This window comes from Psammomys obesus, unplaced genomic scaffold (genome assembly GCF_907164565.1).
Source record: "Psammomys obesus unplaced genomic scaffold, mPsaObe1.curated_primary_1811, whole genome shotgun sequence".
Classification (NCBI taxonomy): domain Eukaryota; kingdom Metazoa; phylum Chordata; class Mammalia; order Rodentia; family Muridae; genus Psammomys; species Psammomys obesus.
This window is the reverse complement of record NW_026596120.1, coordinates 13,131,285-13,149,886: the sequence shown is the minus strand read 5'-3', so window position 1 is coordinate 13,149,886 and position 18,602 is coordinate 13,131,285. Positions and strand designations below refer to the sequence as shown.

General features: G+C 46.0%; 1 protein-coding gene across 5 annotated transcripts in view; it reads left to right on the top strand.

Moving 5' to 3' along the window:
* Tmem108 (transmembrane protein 108) overlaps positions 1–18,602 on the top strand; it is a 274,570-nt gene that overhangs the window by 209,272 nt on the left and 46,696 nt on the right. The gene's annotated exons all lie outside the window — the stretch shown is intronic.

The window sequence follows — 18,602 nt, the reverse complement described above, 5'->3', positions numbered from 1 at the left end:
AAGATGGATTTTGGTAAAGGAAGAGAAGAAAATAGCTAGTGGCAGAGAGGTAAAAAGCTGCATTAGTCAACGTTCTCTGGAGGAACAGAACTGATAGAATAAATCTACCTATTTAAAAAGAGGACTTACTAGAACGGCTCACAGGCTGTGGTCCCGCTAATCCAACAATGGCCGTCTACTGAAGGAATCAGCAGACAAGAATGCAGATGTTCACAGGCTGGTCTTCATATACGTTGGAATCCCCAAATCCCAAAGAAGTAGGCACTAATAACAGTGCAGGAATGGACTGGCCAGCAAGAATGAGGGCAAGCAGAAGAGCGAAAGCGTCTTTTCTTCCACCTCTTTTATAGCAGCTGCCACCAGAAGGTGGAGGACAGATTTAGAGGGGACAGGAGGGTTGGTTCTTCCTACTTCAGATGATCCGGTTAACTAAAAGTCACTTACAGGTGTGCCCAGCTGCTTGGGTTAATTCCAGGTGTGGTCAAGTTGACAACCAAGAATAGCCATCACAAAGGCAAAAATAATCTTCTGATAAGTGATTCAAATGTATACATTTCACTGTATGAAAAGCCAAAGTCCCAGTCCCCACTTCAGGGACTTCGTCCTCCCAGCAAGAGGCTTGTGAGGGCCACTGGTTGGTCATTCTATGGATTGTTCTTTCTCTCTCTTTTTAATGTAATACAGGTGTCTTACCTGCATGCATGTCTGTGCACCATATGCAGTGTAGTATCATGGAGGCCAAAGAGGGACAGGGGATCCCCTGAACCGGAGTTACAGATGGTCATGAGCCAGCATGTGAGTGCTGGGAAACAAACCCGGTTCCCCAGGAAGAGTAGCCAGTGTTCTTAACAACTGAGCCATCTCTCCAGCCCCTCTCTCTGTGTGTTCTTCGTAATGATGAAGAAGTCTACAAAGAAAGTGGATGAGGTGGAGGGGCAAGGAGAGAGACCACAAGAGGGCACAGACCACTGGAGCCACAGTGCTTTATCCGAGGGATGACCCAGTCCCCTGGTAAGACAACGGAGACATCAAAACAGAGGAAGAGAGGAAAGCAGGCTTGATGATGAGCAAGGGTTCATGCTGGCTTTGATTCCCCCCCTTCTTCACTGAAATTACTTATTCTACTACATGTACCCCATCCCCTGGCTATGTTACTTAAGTAGCTTTCTGCTTTTTGTTATTCTGGCTGCTTACAAAGTTTCCTGAAGCATAATCACAAAGGATGTCTTGTGCATGAGACACTCACGTTCATTTGGCTTGTTTACATTTCCCATAGAACTGCCTACCCCTACTCCCTATTTTGAGCTCATAGAAGGGGGTGGCAGTCCTTGTGAATCCCCCCTGGAAAACCCGAAAGTGTAAGAAGGACCTTTCTCATGAGGGTCTTAGTGTTTGGTCGCTAGCCAGTGTGCCCAAGAAACAATAAGGGTAGATGACAGCTCTCCAGGTATAGTGGAGATTTTAGGCTAATGGCCACACCTCCCAGAGCTTAGATAGTACCCCCTGGCTTGCCTGGTGGCCATAAAACCACTAACTAAACAAAACAACAAAATCATATACTTTTATATGTCTTTCAGGTAAACATGAAAACAGAATGACTCTTCTTAACCTTTCTCTCTTAGCCTGAGTATTGACAGTCTGTTGGCAGTTGATTTGGAGGTCAAGACCTACTCTCCAGAGTGCCTTTGGATAGCTGTTGGCTGGCAGTATTGGCAAGGCCTAAGGGAATTGTCTTGAGCTATATAGTTTCCTTCTGGGACAGTTGGTCCTGAGGTTTCCGACTGCTGTGATAAAAATCCCAAACGAGCTCAAAGAAGAGAGGGTTTGCTTCAACTCGGGGTTTCAGGGTACAGTCTGCTATACTGGAGAAGTCAAGAATGGCAGGGGCTTGAGGCAGCTGCCCACACTGCAGCTAGTCAGGCAGCAGTCCATTCTCTCATTTTCTCCTTCTAGTCAGTCCAGTGGTCTGGGTGGTCTTCCCACCACAGCTAGCCTAATCTAGACAACCCCTTGAAGATATGCCCAGAGACCTGTCTCAGGGTCAACCATCCCAGTTGAGAAGCTTACAAATACTATGCCCCTACTCTCTTGGCTCATGACAGCATCAGCCAAATGCTGCTTACAGGCATTTAGGGGATGGGGTGGGGGTTTGTGCCAAGACAGAGGTCTTAGTGGCTCACACAGCATTTTTTTTTCTTTCTCGCATCTTACCTAGGTCCACTGTTCCTCCTAGCCCAGGATGAGAGCATAGTATCTAAAACTAAAGCTCTCATTCGGGAGAGCCAGGCCAACCAACATACCTCTTCAGCCCAATACACACTTTTCTGGTGGCTGTCCCTGTCCAAGATCCCTCATTATACATCTGTTCTCCATCTTCCCTAATTGCATACGTCATTATCATGTTCCATTAGCAGCTTTTATTAAAAGTCTTCCCGCCGCACGGCAGCGATGAATCTGAAAACCAAAGGCAAGAAGGTACAATGTCATAGTGAGAAGAGACAGGGATACATGCTTCTCCTCCGCCACGGTCAGGGAAACTGCAGTGAGGAGGCATTGATGGGGTTTAGCAAGGGTTCACTTGGGAGCAATGCACCTCTCTGGTCTGCACTTTCGCTTGTCCATTAGCTCACTGGATCATTTAGGAAGTCATTGGAATCCTCAAAAACTGTTCCAGTGGGACTGGCTGGAAAGCGCAGTCTCTCAAGGACACACCTTGCAAGCACGAGGACCCGAATCGACCTCCAGAACCCACATAAACTGCCAGGTGGAAGGGCAGGCACCTGTCATTCACTGCTGGAGGGGTAGAGACAGGAGGACCCCTAAGACCTACTGGACAACGAGTCTGTCCTACTTAGCAAGCTCCAGGCTGAGAGAGACTCCTGTTTCAAAGGAGGAGGTGGTGTTTTTGAGGATGACACCCAAGGTTGTTCCTTGGCCTTCATACACGTTACCCTCCCCACCCCTCATTCACACTAAAAAAAATATGTGATTTTGGAAAGCAGGTAGGATTTGCCCTTCCCAGGGTCAGCTGACTCATTCCTAGGACAATCTTGTCTATGAGCATACAGCTAGTACCCGAACTAGCCAATCCTGAGTCTATACACATTTTAATAATGTGTAATAAATACCTAAATTAATAAAGCCTGAAGCAAAGATGAGTATCTCGGGCCTACTTGCAGTATAGTTGATGGGATTGGCTATCAGCATTTAGCCAGGCCTGGCACAGTGGAGTTCACAAAGAAGGAAATTGGGACATGTTCAGAAAGAATCACCATCACACCATTAGTCCTGTCTGCTGGCCCATTTTTGAAAAACATGCCTGACATGTTTTAATTATGTGTGATACATAGGACATGCAGACAAGGAGCTACCTGTCATGAAGGAATTAAATCATACAGATCTCTAGAAGCAGGGGATGCCACAGGCCACTTGGGAATCACCAGGATTGTTCAGGAGAAAGTGCATGTCAGAGCTTTTGCTGAGGTTTTCCTAGGAGGGAATGGGGAAGCCACATAAAACAGGGAGAAGGGCATTCTGAAAACGTTAGTGGGTTCTAAGCAGTAAAGATGGTCTAAGCTACTGGTACTTGGTTGTGGAGTAATTGCAGGGGTTGAGGAATAGTGACCCACGCTACAGAAGCTGAGAAAAGGCTGGCATCATATAGAGTATGAACTGAGGATTGATTAGTTCAGATGCTGAGTCTGTGCTCACAGTCACAATTTCTGGGAAGGACAGACCACCCAGGAGCCCTAGATGCCAGAGCATAAAGAGTAGAGGAAGAAGATACTACACAATACAGACAAGCAAAACCATACACACAAGCAAAACCGTCATCTTGGAGACATCTGTGTTTCAGGGGCTCGCTTTCACTAAGCATGTGGCAGCCTTAAGGGGCAGCCTTAGAAGAATGTCCTTTTTCTTGTCCCTTTGAAGCAAGGCACATGGAAAGCAAGCCTATACAGTCTGTCCTGACACCAGGCCAGGTGCCTCACCTCAAAGAGCCGTCCGTCTTTCAAGATTTATTCTCAGGACCTAAAGAACACAGAAGCACTTTATATCATAGCCAGCATGCAGTCCACGAAGCACAGACTTGAAAAAAAACGAGCCCGCGCAGCACGGGACTCCCAACTGGTCCTTTTTGTTGTCTCTGTTTGGAAAAGTAGAAATGCATTTTCCCCGGCTCACCTCCCAGGCATCCCGGATTCGGGAGCAGCGCACCATGCTGTTTCTGTGCTGTTTCCTGTCATGCACAGTGAGCGTCACCCAGAAACCATTGTGTGCGAACACTGCACCGAGCCACTGGCTAATTAGTCTGTTAATGAGAATAAACATTTACAGAACCTTCCTTTGTATTTGTAAGATGGTTTACAAGCACTGGCTGGCTCTCGTTTTAATAATTACTTTGGGGGATTCTTAACAATGGCCATTTAGGAGATGAGCGTTGATAGTTTGGAAGGCATTATAAAAGAAGACAGTAATTGAGCATCCTCAATTTCATAGTCTCTGCAAGCCCATGCAACTAGTAACTTCATCAATTTCATTGCCTGTGATGCCACAAGCCTGATGTTCGGAGCCTGGCAGAAACACGTGCCAGGCAGAACCATGTGGTAGGAGCTGCCCTATCTGTTCTCCCATGTGGTCCTTTGCTGTCTTCATTTGCCTGTAGCAGGAAGGGCTACTCAGAAAGTAGCCTGTGAGGCCAGCCATCCCTGAGACAGGAGAACCTGCTCTCCCTCTGCATCTGATGTGACAGATGACCCTCCCCAACCCCTCTCCCCCGAAAAATCACTGCATCTCCAGTCTCTGTGCTCTCAGCTGGGAGATGGCTGAGAAAGGGGAAAGACAACCCAAAACACCCTGGCCTTACCTGGAACGAACTCGAGAACTTGCCACTCTCGCTGTCTGATGCCCTAGTGTGTGATTTCAAACATCAGCGTGCTCATCTCACTAAAACCCAAAGCGACGCGTTGGTGGGGCCACAAGAATAGGTCTACACATAGACCGCACACTGAACTCGCGTCCTTAGAAGCCTGGAGATGCTCCCCAAACGACGAGTTAGAAACCTCAATTTCCTGATCTACACTTACTATGCCCCTCCAATCTTGATGTGGCCTTTGCCCCCGGGTCTTGTGGGTATTCACTGTACTCCACATCAGCGCCACGTTTGCCTTCCAGTATGAGAGGTAGCAAGCCTCAAGCACCCCTCATTTCTCTCCTTGGTGAACCTCTCGGGTCTGAAGCAATGTAGACAGAGCCATGGACCTCATCTCCCCCGCCTGGCTATTGGCTGTCTCTTGCCAAGTTTTGCTAAAATGGTCCAGGAAATACAGTCAGAGCTAGGAGTATTTTAGAATGACGCTCTTCTATGGGGAGTCTTTACATAACAGTTACCTCTGGGTTTATATGGATATTCTTCAAGGCCAGAGTGCTAGAATAATCACTGTGTGTGTTCATATACAATTTTGAATTGTCCAAACCACACCTCATATATTATAATGATAACCACAGTATTTAGAGTTTATATCTAACATTTTCATGCATGTACATAATATGTTTTTATTCTATTCACACATACCCCATTATCCATTACCATCTCGTCTGCTTCCTCTCCCAAACCCTCCCCAAACATTCCCCCTTCTCCTTTCTTTTCATGCAGTACCCTCTGTCATACATCAGCATTGCCAGTCAGGGTTCCAGCAGGGAAGAGCCATCTGTTCAGAAGAGGCAAGTGGCAGGTTCTGGACCTCCGTGAGGGAGTGTTTCATAACGGTGACACATCCCATGGACAATAAATCTGATGGAAGACTTCCATAAACAATGTTTTGCTGGTACCTCCCTAAGCATCACCGTGGGCAGAAAAATATGCAGAACAGAATCATATGTCAAGTCCTTGCCCTCTAAAAGTAACTTCTAAATGTCCTAAAATCAAGAAACTTAGGCTCCAGGCTTCCAGAGGAAGTAGGTATTTACCTACGGTGCATTAACACATTTACAATCTTAGTGTGAAATCCCGTCTTAGGCATAAAATACACACCCACGCTTAAAATGATTACTGGTAAATGACTAACCCAGTCATTGGATTGATGAAGAAATCATCATTGACAAAGGAATCATGTAGCAATCCACTTTCTGATTTCATATGCAATATCGAATCAATTCTATTTTAACATATTGTTTTGTTGTGCGTTTATATGTTAGAATGAACAAAGAACGGTTCTAAATAGTGTAGCCACAATCTTCTTCTTGCTGAGGCAAGAAATTGGAACACTGTTTTCTGATTGTGTAACTTCATAACCGTAAGTGCCATGGGGCTTTCTGCCAGCTTCATATTACATAACCCAACATAGCCATGTGGAAGCTGCCATCTCCAGAAGGGCTCACAGTATGAGATCCGGCTCTTCCTAGCCACATTGCCATGACAGCCACGCCAACAACTTTTCTGAGCCCAAATCTGGAAAATGGGAATATTCAACAAGTTATCGTTTGCCAGAGTGACTAACCATGATGGCAGTGAGAGAAAAGGGGCCAGAAAAAATGCTTAGTTTATAAAAATAGTTTACGCAGTGATCACTTCATCACCCTTCCACACGTGCCACAAATAGGCTGCAACTATCTCATTTCAGAGCAGCAAGTTAACCAGACCGTCAGCCACCATCACACAATGACCTGCAGACATCTGTTGCATTTTCCTCCTAAACCAACTTATATTGACCTTGTAAACAACACCTTTAAAGTATAAATTATATACCATCAAAATTTCCCTGTTGTAGGTATAACAGAGACACTCAGCAACTCCCATCCTCCCCTCCCCCAGACCCCTGGAAACCACTGATCTCTCCAATTCTATGATTCTTGATATTTTAAACCCCTCATGTAGGTAGAATCATGCAGCATTTACCCTACCCACATTGATATTTGTGGTATGTCAACATTTAATTATTTGAGAATGAATTCCACCTTTTGCCTATCATGCCTTTTGCCTTCAAATACTTGAATATGCATTTCATAAGAAGTCATTCCATTATGTAAACACAGTGACCTACCAGTGTCACTAGATCTAACTTTGTCGCAATGCTTTTTGTCTAATCCGTTTTCCATATCCCAGATTTAGCAAGTAGGATGCACCTTAAGGTTCCTTCCCCTCCTGAGCAGGCTCAAGGTCACTCGCTTAGTTGGCCTGAATCTTCATCTGCAACACTTTTTAGCCCCTCTCTGCCTTTTGTAAAATTGACAGGTCTAAAATCTTCAAAGTATATTTAGAAAATTGCATTCAACATTTAGCTTTAAAAATAATTACATGAAAATGTTTTTTGCTTTTTCTTTGTCCGGCATTTTCTCTGTCCATGTTGGTGCTTCCTGAATCGTATGCCACATAAGGGATGGTGCGTCCTCTTCGGACACATGACATCCATCTGTCCCTTGTGTCATCTCATTTCTCCTCGATGTCACCAGCACTAGTCCCACTCGTCATTAGTAAATAGTTGGCTTTCTTGGTGGACAGAGGTGTTTAGATTTTTCTGTGACCCTGTGGAGCTACGTCTCTGCTCACAGCACAAGTACTAGCTACCCCCTGTGAAGGCAGCGTTTATAATGGCATTAAAGGGTGCAGACCTTTCTAATGTGTATTTAAGCCTCTTCCCTACTGCATGGATGATTAGCATTAGAGAAAGCTGCTACCAACTGGATGACAGTTTCCCTATCCACTGTAATCTAATAGAAGATTAACTCCTTTCCGCCGTTCTATTAATATCTGCAATTGAAGGCTTCCCTGATTTGATTCCTGTCATCCCTGTTCATGCATAAATGGATGGGGCTATGCTCCTGAAGGAATGCTTAAGGCTTTAGGTTGTTTCCTCCCCCCCCCCCCCCCCCCCCCTCCTATTGAGATAAATGAGCTGCTCAAAAGAAATGGCTAAGACTTTATTGAAAAGGGTAATACTTGGGAAAATATAATATGTTTAATCACTGAGGAAAATAAGGATGACAAATCCAAAATGTGTTCCAGCTCCCTCCCAGTTAATAGAGAATGACAGCTTTGTGGCTAAATTATGGAAATGCTAATTGGAGGCACAGCCAAATGGGATAGTAACTGGCCTTCAAAAACACTTTACAATTATCGGGATGATCTCAGTGATAGAATGAAAATTCTAGGCCCTTCTCAAGTCTCACTCTAATGCTTCTCTAAGTACGTGTGTACTTTGGGAAACGGTGAGCAAACGGCCTGTCTTCATCAGGATCCCTCATTCTCAGTCATTTTTGCCTCTGAACAAATAGTCTCCATTCTCACCAAGGTAACCAGACAGCTGCGCCACACGCTATGTTATTTCTTCGCCTCATCACAGAGGTCAGTGGCTGAGAGGGGTCTGCTTACGCCTTCTAGCATGAAGTCTATCGTGGGGGTATGTGGATAGATGGGTGTGCTCAAACATCTTCAGAGCAAAGACACACATTCAGTTTATTGCTTGTATAGCAATGTCTTCTTTAGAAATGTCTCAGCCTAACACCAAAGCCCATGGCTATTGGGATAGAGAGACAGAGCTATGAGAGGAATAATTATGACAGTAACCACTTGGATTGCCTTAGCTCCCGCCCAGGCAGACACTTGGCACCATGATATACTTGCTGTATAATCTTGGAGTCATTTAACCTTGCTGTACCTCAGTTTCCCCACTGTCAAATGGAAACGATGGAACCTAGTTCTTAGGTTGTGGGAACTAAATGACAAGTGACCAAGTGCTTATAATAACACCTGGCACACAGGAAATCCTTCCTGGGTGGTTAGTACTTTCCTGACTTATCCTGCTGAAGAAGATGGAGGTAGAGATTAATGTCTTGTTTGATGGATGAGGGTAGAAGCCAGCAGTCCATTGAGTTGCCTTGCTGACATAGTAGTTGATGGGTGATCTACATCACAGAAAAACCGCTCAAAGCCTTAAAGTCTTGTTTCATGTCCCTGGGGAAGGTCCTGCCTCCTTCCAGTCTTTTCATCATGAGGAATGGTTCTGAGGTAGAGAAATCCCCTGGGACCCCAGTTTAAACATATGGAGTAAAACTGAGCTAAACTCTGTCCTTGGAAAACAAACAAGCAAAAACTTGGGTATCTTCACTTTGAAGGCACACTTGAACCGCTGGTGACTACCAGAAACAGATTTGATGAACCAGTCATCAAATCCCATCAAAGATGGGAGCATGAGTCACACAACCTTCTCCCTTCCTGCCTCTTCCAGGCTCACAGCGTCCCCAAGAAGTCTCACCCTCCTGCTGGTTGCACCAATCTCATCCTCTCCTATAGCTGTAGCCAAAGGGGGCTGAAATAAAGACCCAGGAAGCAGAAAAGAGACCAATTTTATAACTTAAAATTTTGAAGAAATGAACATCTGTTTAAAAAAAAACGACATGAAATGAAACAGGACAGACAGTGGTCTCTCTCATCTGTGTAGACACACATACTCTGCAGCTCTGGTCAGCACATGTCCCCAAAGCAGGCCTCCCTATTGTGAGAATCCACATCAAGCTTTTCCTATACAAAGGAGGAGGGGGAAGGGAATACCAAGACAAGCACTGCTAGCAATTATCCATTGATCTCCGTCTGTTTTACTACGTTACTGGGCATTTCAGTAATCACACAAGGCAAGAAAAATAATAAGAAACACACACACGAGTTTCCCTCCCTATTTATCAGAGCTTAATCATGATGGACATTAAGGAGAATTTCAAAGTCTCTGTTTAAGAATAAATGTGTGTCAGTGATAACGGTACATGCTCAAGAGCCTCCATCCACCTTTAGGACTGTCACTGAGAGCACTATGGCCCTAGGTTGACTTCCATACCAGTGAAAATGCTGAACTCTAAGTGCCATCACAATACCCAGTTCTTAACTAAAGACGCCTGACACTTAGAAACAGAGGCCCTTGCCACCACAGGATGAGGGGTGGAGGCAGGGAAGAGAGTCCTTCTTATGTGTGAGCATCTCTTCTTCCTGGATAGCAATGCAGCCAAGTCCTATGCTTACCAGCACCTCTGAAACATCTGGATGATGAGCTGGAATCAGCATCTTCCTCCTGTCCCTACAGGACCCAGCTGGCAAAGTCCCTGGGGGAAGAATCAAGCCTGCTGGGATAGACATATTTGGTTTAGTGTGCAAGACTCCAGAGAGAACCAAAAAGCAATCTGGGGGTACGCTAAATCATAAGCCAGTAGGATATACAGGATAACTGTCAAAAATAAAGGCGGTTTGGAAAGCTGAGTTCTGAGTCAGAAGACAGCCTGAGAAGGGCTCAAGCTGTGGGTTGGGGAAACATTCCCCATGTGGGAAGAAGGGGAATTTATGGGCCATTTGCATAAATGAAGAGAGAAATGACACTAAAAAAGCCAGCATGGCCAGGATGGGAGGGAGGGTTTATAGACAACCCCCCCTCCCCCAAGAGAATGGGGATTTGTTCCAGCTATGCTGGTATGACTGACTGGAAACATTCAAAGATCCTGGGCTAGCAAACTCCACATCACGGTTGTTGGCATTCCTGCTCAGAGGGAAAGTTATCCTGGGACTCTGGAGCCCAGAAACCACACAGCTGAGGTGGGACAGTGTCCCAGTGCAAGGGTGTCCTGAGTCATGGAAGCCCAGGAACCACACAGCCCAGAGAGGAAGCCTCCCAGCAGAGGAGGTGGAGCCCTGAGGGAGGGTATCCTTGGCTGAGCTGGCGTGTTACAATGTAAGAGCTCCTCCTCTTTTGTTGCTCCCAGGGAAGGGAATCCCCAGCTGAGCTCAGGAGCTAAGGAGAACCAAGCCCGACTCTGCTTGGTTCACTTGCTCTGCTTCTTTGCTGCTTGGCTTATTCCAATGAGAAAGTCACACTGGGCAGCAAATCTCATAAATGCGATTTATTGAGAGGGATGAATCCAGGGTTTGGAGGGACAGAGCCAGGGTACCTGCTTCTGCTCCCCAGTAGGCAGGGTTTATATAAGATTTCTTAGGGGGCGGAGCTTTCCAGGGTAGAGATTTCCAGGGTGAGGATTGGTGGGATTTCAAGTCCTTGGCTTGGGGAAACTCAGAGATTGACATGATTTTTCTTATAGGGCGGGATCTGAGCACTCATTCCCCCCCCCGGGGGGGGGGCTGGAAATGACAGTTACAGCCATTACAAAATGACCATTATGTAGGGAAGTCCTGGGGAGCAGAGCCTGGCTGCTGGAGCTTCTGTGGGAAGAGAGGGTCTAGCCACATTCCTGCCTTGATGGTTTACAAAGTTTACAAAGGGGGTTCCTCCCTGTCTCTTCAGTCTGGGTGAATAGCCAACAATGGTTGTTGCCTGTCTAGACTGAGTGGTCATGGAATTTGTAGATAATATATACATGGCTGTGATTATTGCCATGATGATTTTAAAAATACCCTCCCCTTTATTTGGGCCTTAAGATGGTCATTACTAAAGAATCAATAGTCTCCCAAAGGAAAGGAGAATTTTTTTTTTCTTGGTCAAAGCTTGAAAACCTTGGCACAGGTGTAAACAATATCAGATTTATGAAAAATGAGATTTTCTACCTTGTACTTTCAGATTTATACATTAGCTAGATATAGAACAACAGATTAAAAGTAGACCGTGAATTCTACACAGGAGCTCAACACCAAACCAGTTTCTGAAACAAGCAGGGCAAAACCCTGAAGAGCATTAACAAATAGCGACAGCTTGCCACCTTTGGTGTCATCTTGACTAGGGGTATCGCTTGATGTGGGTGAAGGGGTTAGTTAAGATAATTCAGTGCAGCAGCCAATGCGAACCAGATGCCTGCTGGCGGGGTTGAGTAGTGGGACCGGGCACACATTGAGGTAGGTTGGGGACAAAGCTGTGAATAGCAAAACAGACCAAGTCCTTAGCACTTGTAGGACTGATGTGTAAGGACAAATAAATAAGAGCTGTGTTCTGTGTGAAAGCCAGAAAAGAGTTGCATTGAAGGGTAGTGCTTCTGCTTACGAGGGGGGAAAATGCAGACAGAGCCCCAGAGTGAGTGGCAGGAGACAGTCTGACCACACCACACCACACCCCCAGTGATACAGCTAGACTGTGAGGTCTCCCTCACAAACGCTGGAGACAGGGTTTCTCTGCATAGCCTCAGCTACCCTGGAACTCGCTCTGTAGTCCAGACTGGCCATGAACTCACAGAGATCCTCCTGCCTCTGCCTCCCAAGCACTGGGACTAACGGTATGGGACACCGCTGCCAGGTTTCACAAACACACCCTTGGAGCTGTGGTCAGTGGCGGTGCTCTGGTATATGATGCAAGGGAAATAAAGACACAGACTGCATTTTAGATTTTTAAAAAGTAACCCAGAAGGAGTGTTTTTTTGTGCCAGTTAATGCCCTAGACTGCCCAAAAGGGGTACCGTGCCTTGGGGGTGATGACCTGAGAGACACCACCCTGCTCCTTTCAGTCTTGGTGAAGGGGCAGAGGAGGGACAAAGAGGGGACGAGGGGTATTGCACACTAGTTTGTAATTGCCCCTTTAAGAGTTTTTCTCAGAACTCGCCATCTGTCATGCGCTATCATCTTCAAAGCCTGTGATATATAGATTAGGAAATTGGAAAATAGCTAAAAATCTTGCTAAAAATTGTGCTGTTAGTTGTAATTCAGGGATTTAAAGCCAGCTCTGATTCCAATCTCTGTATTTACCGTACTCAGACATGTTATTAAAAGTGCAGCCCTTTTTACCCCAGAAAATCTCTCCTAGATGAGGCGTGCTCAATTAAATCCAGAACATGGGACACTATAAATATATTTGGGGCAAGTAAAGTGCAGACAAAAAGGAAGAAAGGGGAGAGGAAATCACCCATCAATTAAAAATTATTTAAGAGACATGTTTCAATATATAGACTTTATTTAAATCCTCATTCAAACAAGCATCAAATATAGATAGACAGGCAGGCAGGCAGACAGACAGACAGATACCTAATTGCTTGAGAGAAGAAGGATGGATGGATCTAGGAATTTGAAACTAACAAGGTATTTAGTAATATTTTTTAATCTTTCACATGTAGTACTGTAGTGATTAGGTCTTTGGGGAGAGTCTTCTCGAGGTACACACTAACATATTTCTGGAGTATATATGCTTCATGGGATTAAGGACTGGGAACAATAAATGAGCTGCACTTGCTGACGTAGCCGGGTGATGGGCTCATGAGGGTCACTGAGCTTTGCTTCCCAGTTTTATATATGCTTAAAAAAACCCTTTCCACAATAAAATGTAAAACCAAACCAAGGAAAAACTCTGCCCTCAGCTGCCTGGGAAATTAGCTGCTGTAAGCGCCTGCATCTCCCCTGTTCCCCTGCAGTAGCCTACAGGCCAGGATGTCCTAACTGTCACAGCACATGTGCCAGGGCCGTCTCTGCCCTGGTTTGTAGACCTGACATAGACGCTGGACTTCTGCCCACGGGAGACTCCCGTCCTGGCTCTCCAGCCTTGATATAAATAGCCCCAAGCCCCAGCACACACCAAGGACCCAGAAAACTGCTCCATGTGGAAAGAGCTGATCTTGGAAAGGCTGGAGGTCTGCCGTTATTCTCACTGGCTTCACAATCCCGAGCAAAGCTCTCCACCTTGCTGGGCCCCGGGTGGGTGGTTGCAATGGCCAGGAGGAATCACATAAACCATCACTTCACCCCAGAGATCTCGGTTCATGGGGGTCTTGAGCTGCTAAGATCCAGCAGTGAATCAGGACGGCAGTGAGCAAGTGCTCTCCCTCCTCCACTTTCTTCCCTCCCTCCCCTCTAAGGAACCACTCTGCCTGTTTGTCTTTTCAGAACAGCGGTATCTCAGTTTTCTCACTGCTGTGACAAAACACTTGACAAAAGCAACATGAGGAAGGGAGGGGGGACATGGCTCACAGTTTGAGAGTGTGGCCCATCCTTGCTGGAAGTCACTGCAGCTGGTCACAGGGCGTGCTTTCCTCAGCTTACCCCCCCATCTAGAAACCGCCTCACGACATGTCCAGGGGTCTGTCTCCTGGGTGACTCTAGATCGTGTCAAGGTGACAGTTTGAACTGCCACACATGAGGTAGGAAGGACTTGGCTTTGGGATAAGTGAGACCTGGATTCAAACTCTTTATCCATTGCTTCCTTAACTGCATAGGCATTGGGAAATGTCGAAATTCCGTGCCCACGAAATAACAGCAACAAGGTCCACCAGGAGGATTTAATGAAAGAAATTACTCAGGCCCCCCCACCATGCTGTCATCATCCTCAGATACTGTGACACTAGACCAGTGAATGAATCTGACCAGATGTTTCTCTGCAATGCGGGTGCCTTAGCCACAGCCAACGGGCATCGTTGTGCCTGTCTGTCACCGCACAAAGGCACCCAGTAGACTTCCCAAGCTGTGTGTCTTCATGTAGAACTATTTGCCCATAAGAAAGGTACCTTTGTCTGCTTTGTGCCAAAACGTTGAGTGGGCTTCACATTGCCCCTACTTGGGAGAAAAATGCTGGTCACTCAGGGAAAGGCATTTTGTTTTTGTAACGAGTTATTCCAACCAGTGCCGAATGAATGTCAAGAGAAAAGGAATTCAAAGTCATAGTCTCAAAGCAATGGGCCTGATTTGAAACGAACCACATTTATTTTTAACCGCGGGATTAATTTCCCTTTGGTTGCCTCGGGTCCTTAGCCTGTGCATCGTGTGCTGGGTTTATTATGAAAACAAGGTGAAAATATCAGTTGTCCAAATGAACCTGACTGAGCGCTAGGAAAGGCTTTTCCTGGGCCTCCCTTGGGTCCTGGGCAATTTTGCTCATGTTCAGCTAGTATTGCTGCCAGATGGAGCTTCAGCAGAGATCCTAACCCTCCTGGCCAAAGAATAAAGAGGGGCCTGAGGGCCCATTTCTGTGAATGTTTGGGGTGGATGTCAAAAAAACAGTTCAAAAGTCTGTCAGGACAAGGGCAGGCAGGAGCAGAGAGTAAGGTGGTGTTCTGCAGGGTTTCCTTAAGTTCTGTCTGCACTGTCTGACCCTGTGGGCTGGGAGGGTTAGTCCAGAGGGGTACAACAGTACACTCTTTATGAGATTGGGGCTCTTCCCTAAGAAAGATGCTGTGCTGTACTTCAAGCGTGTGACCCACTGGGACATGAACTCATTGATGCCCAAGGCCTGTGACAGCTTGGCTGGGGAAATGAAACAGCTTTGCTAGGTCCTATCTTTGCAGACAGGACCTCGGGACTGGAAGAAAAGCGCCACTGAAGAGCAGGTGAAACATCTTGGAGGTGCATCTGTGTGTGTGTGCATGCAGTATAGTATGTGTGTATGTAGTGCATGTGGGGGAGGGGGCGTGTATGTGTGAAAGCCAGAAGTCAGCATGAGGTATCCTCCTCTGTGCCCATTGGGCCGTGAGCTCTGTAGGTTCCATCTGTCTTCACCTCCCAGCAAGTAGGACTAGAAATCTGCACTGCCATACCTAGCTTTTTACCTGGGTACTGGGGACCCAAGCCCAGGTCCTGATGCCTATGAGGCAGGCACGTTGAGACCTCTCCCCAGCCTTCCTTTCACTTGCCTCACTTGCTTCCTGCGTATTTATGTAGCCAGCGTAAAAGTTGTAACAGTTTCTACACAGCTTGCAGGCACTCAGGGGCAGAAGGAAATAAACAAAACACTGCAAAGCAAAGGTCCAGGGCCCTCTTCTATACACACAACCCAGAAGAACTGTGCTGTATGGTACCCACTTCCTTGCTGATTAAATATCCTGCCAGGCTGCGGGTGATCAGGAGGCTAGGGGACAGTGTGGGAGGATTCACTCTACCTGGGTTGCCTTCCCTCTGGCTGGGGAGAACAGAAGGGAAATCACACAGAGAGATTTGCTGAGGGGGGAGGAGGGTGACAAGGTGTGCATCTAGGCAATGAGTCCTTCTGTCTTTTCTTCCTCCGAACCTGGCAGTTTTGCTCTGGGGAGGGAAAGAAAAATGTCACAACAGATGAGGGGGAAAAAAAAACATTAAAATGCCATCATTGCCTCCAGTTATTTACCTCTCCAGAAATGCACTGGGTATGCTCCCTTCACCAAAACAACCTTCTAGAAATAAGCCAGTTTAGTTGCCTTTAGACAATGTTTGCTCGCTGCCAGGCTTCTCTCCCCTGCGTGGCTGGACCTCGCCTTGTGAGGCTGCCTCTGTTGCCATGGAGAGCAGCTTCAGGAGGGATCTGAGCTAGGAAGAGCTTTGGGCTAAGTCTTGGTCCTCTGAAGAAAAGGTTAAGTGAGGGGGGAGGAGGAAGAGGGGTCAGGAGGGAGAAAAAGGCAGATGACATGGAAAAGGAAATCAGCAACAAAGGACAGAGAGAGAAAAGAGAAATGAGAGACAGAAAAGCAGAAGAGAGATTAGATGAAAAGACAAGGAGGAGGGAGTGGCCAAGAAACAAAGGGGGGAAAAGCCTTATTTAATGGATGGGTAGTCATTTTTTCTGGGGGTCAATCTTTCTGGAAAGGAGATCTCAGTCACCAAGACCAGCTGATTTTGCAAAAAAAAAAAAAAAAATGTCCGAGAGTATGCCTCTCTCTTCACCTATTTTGTTTGTTTTTGCTAGTTTTTGCTTTGTTTCATCCTTTTGCTCTATATTCTTTCTCGCCTTGCTTTGTTGACTTTGCTGGATTCCAGTTTGTGCTTTCTATGCTGTCCAGGTCATAGCTGCTTTAATTTATTCACTCACAGAAAGTTTGTTTAGTGAACAGAGAACCTCATAGGACAGCATCTGAGTAATGAGGGGAGGGGGGAATCCCTAAAAAAGAAAAATTGTCAAACACATGATTTGTGAGATTTACTTCAAAATGAAACATTAGAGGTGAGAAGTTGATGACGTATCATGAAAAGTGGATAAGGGTAGAGCTTAAAAATCGAACTGTGTGATGTCCAGAATTTACCACCCAAACAATATGGGAAAGGAGGAAGTTGGTGAGGTTTAGGTGAAATAGAACTATTTAAGAGTAGACATGGTAGCTAGTCAGTGGAAAATTTACTATTATTATCCTGTCTGCTTTTAAATAGCTTTACATTTATGCATTATAATAAAAAAGTTTAAATAACATAATGTCCTGGGGCTGGTGAGTCTGTTAAGGCACTTGCCCCCACCAAGACTGGTGACCTGGATTTGATCCAGGGTACTCACACGGTGAAAGGAGAGAACAGTTGTCCTCTCATACCAGCATATGCACGGTGACACATGAACACATGGATGAAAAAAATAAATGTAATATTTTAAACGGTTGTACATGTGTCCCTCAACCTTTAAATACGGATGGAGCCTGGAGGAAGAGACTTTGATCTGAAAGGAATGAGGCTGCAGGCAAGGCGGGCAGAGACCCTGGTGGTTTGTTTGGAGATGTTTGTTGCTCTCATCAGTGGTAAGAAAAGCAAAACCTAAACCCTCGAGTATGAATTGTGTCTACACTTACTTGTTTTAAATACAAAATCCCAGTCATTTACCCATAAAGTCTCAGGAGCCAGGTGCTGGGTTGAAAATCTGCTACCTCGGAGAGGCAGAGAAACACCCAGCGAACTTTCCTATTAGCTCACGTTCCAGAAGGAAAAAGCCCTTTCTCCTTCTCCACCGTCTTAAGTGCCTTCTAACTCAGCGCCCCTCCTTTCTGTTTACTCCCTGTCGGTTGCTTTCTTCTCCACCTCTTGATTTAGGGTTAACATTATTTAATCCTGTTTACAGAAAGCTCTTGGATTAAAGGTGTGTGCTAGGAGTGAGCCACACTGAGCCATTCCACAATTAGATCTGTCCAGTTCCGGAACAGTCTTGGGGTTCACAATGGGATTAAACATCCTGAAAAGCTTATTAAGTCCTCCCCTGCTGATTTTATGGGCCAGTTCAACCTCCTTCTAATGGAACACTCTAACAGAAGTAAAGAAACTAGACAAATGACTCTATTCCTAAAACCAACAACAAAATAGCCAAGTAGGCCACAGTATCTGCGTGGAATAGCCAGAGCACTGCCTCTGCTTGTCTGGGTGAAGAAGAAACTGAAAGAGGAGAAAAGGAGGACAAAAACAGTATGGAGAAAGATTTTTTTTTCCTTTTCTTTTCTTTATTTTTAGATATACGGGAGAAAGCAGGCAGAGGGAAGGGTCCAGACTGAACATGCAGGCTGACTAAACAGGACCATGAGAGGACAGAGTGGAAGGGAGAGCAAGAGCAGTGTAGCCAAAATGGTTCTTACAGAGGAATCAGGTTGGGAAGAGAAGTGTAAGCACAGCCCCTGGGAGGGAGAGGTTCAGGATCTGGGGTAGGGTGAAAAATGCTGGGAGGAGCCACAGGTACTGGGTGGTGCTGGGAGAGCTGGGAGGAGCCACAGGTACTAGGTGGGGCTGGGAGAGCTGGCCAGCATCCCCTTCGATATGTTATTAAGCACCTCAGTTAGCCCTTTGTCCTGCGGTTCCTGAGACCTAACACTGACATCCACCCTTAACAACTGTATCTATGCTATCTATAGCCAAGCTGTGTGGCCACAGAGTCCCCAAAGATCCACACTGATGACTGCTCTTCCCTCTTCTGTTTTCCCCAAGCATGGCTTCCCCTTTGCCCCATGATACACATATTTCCCTGGGGGCCAGCCTAATTAAAACTCAA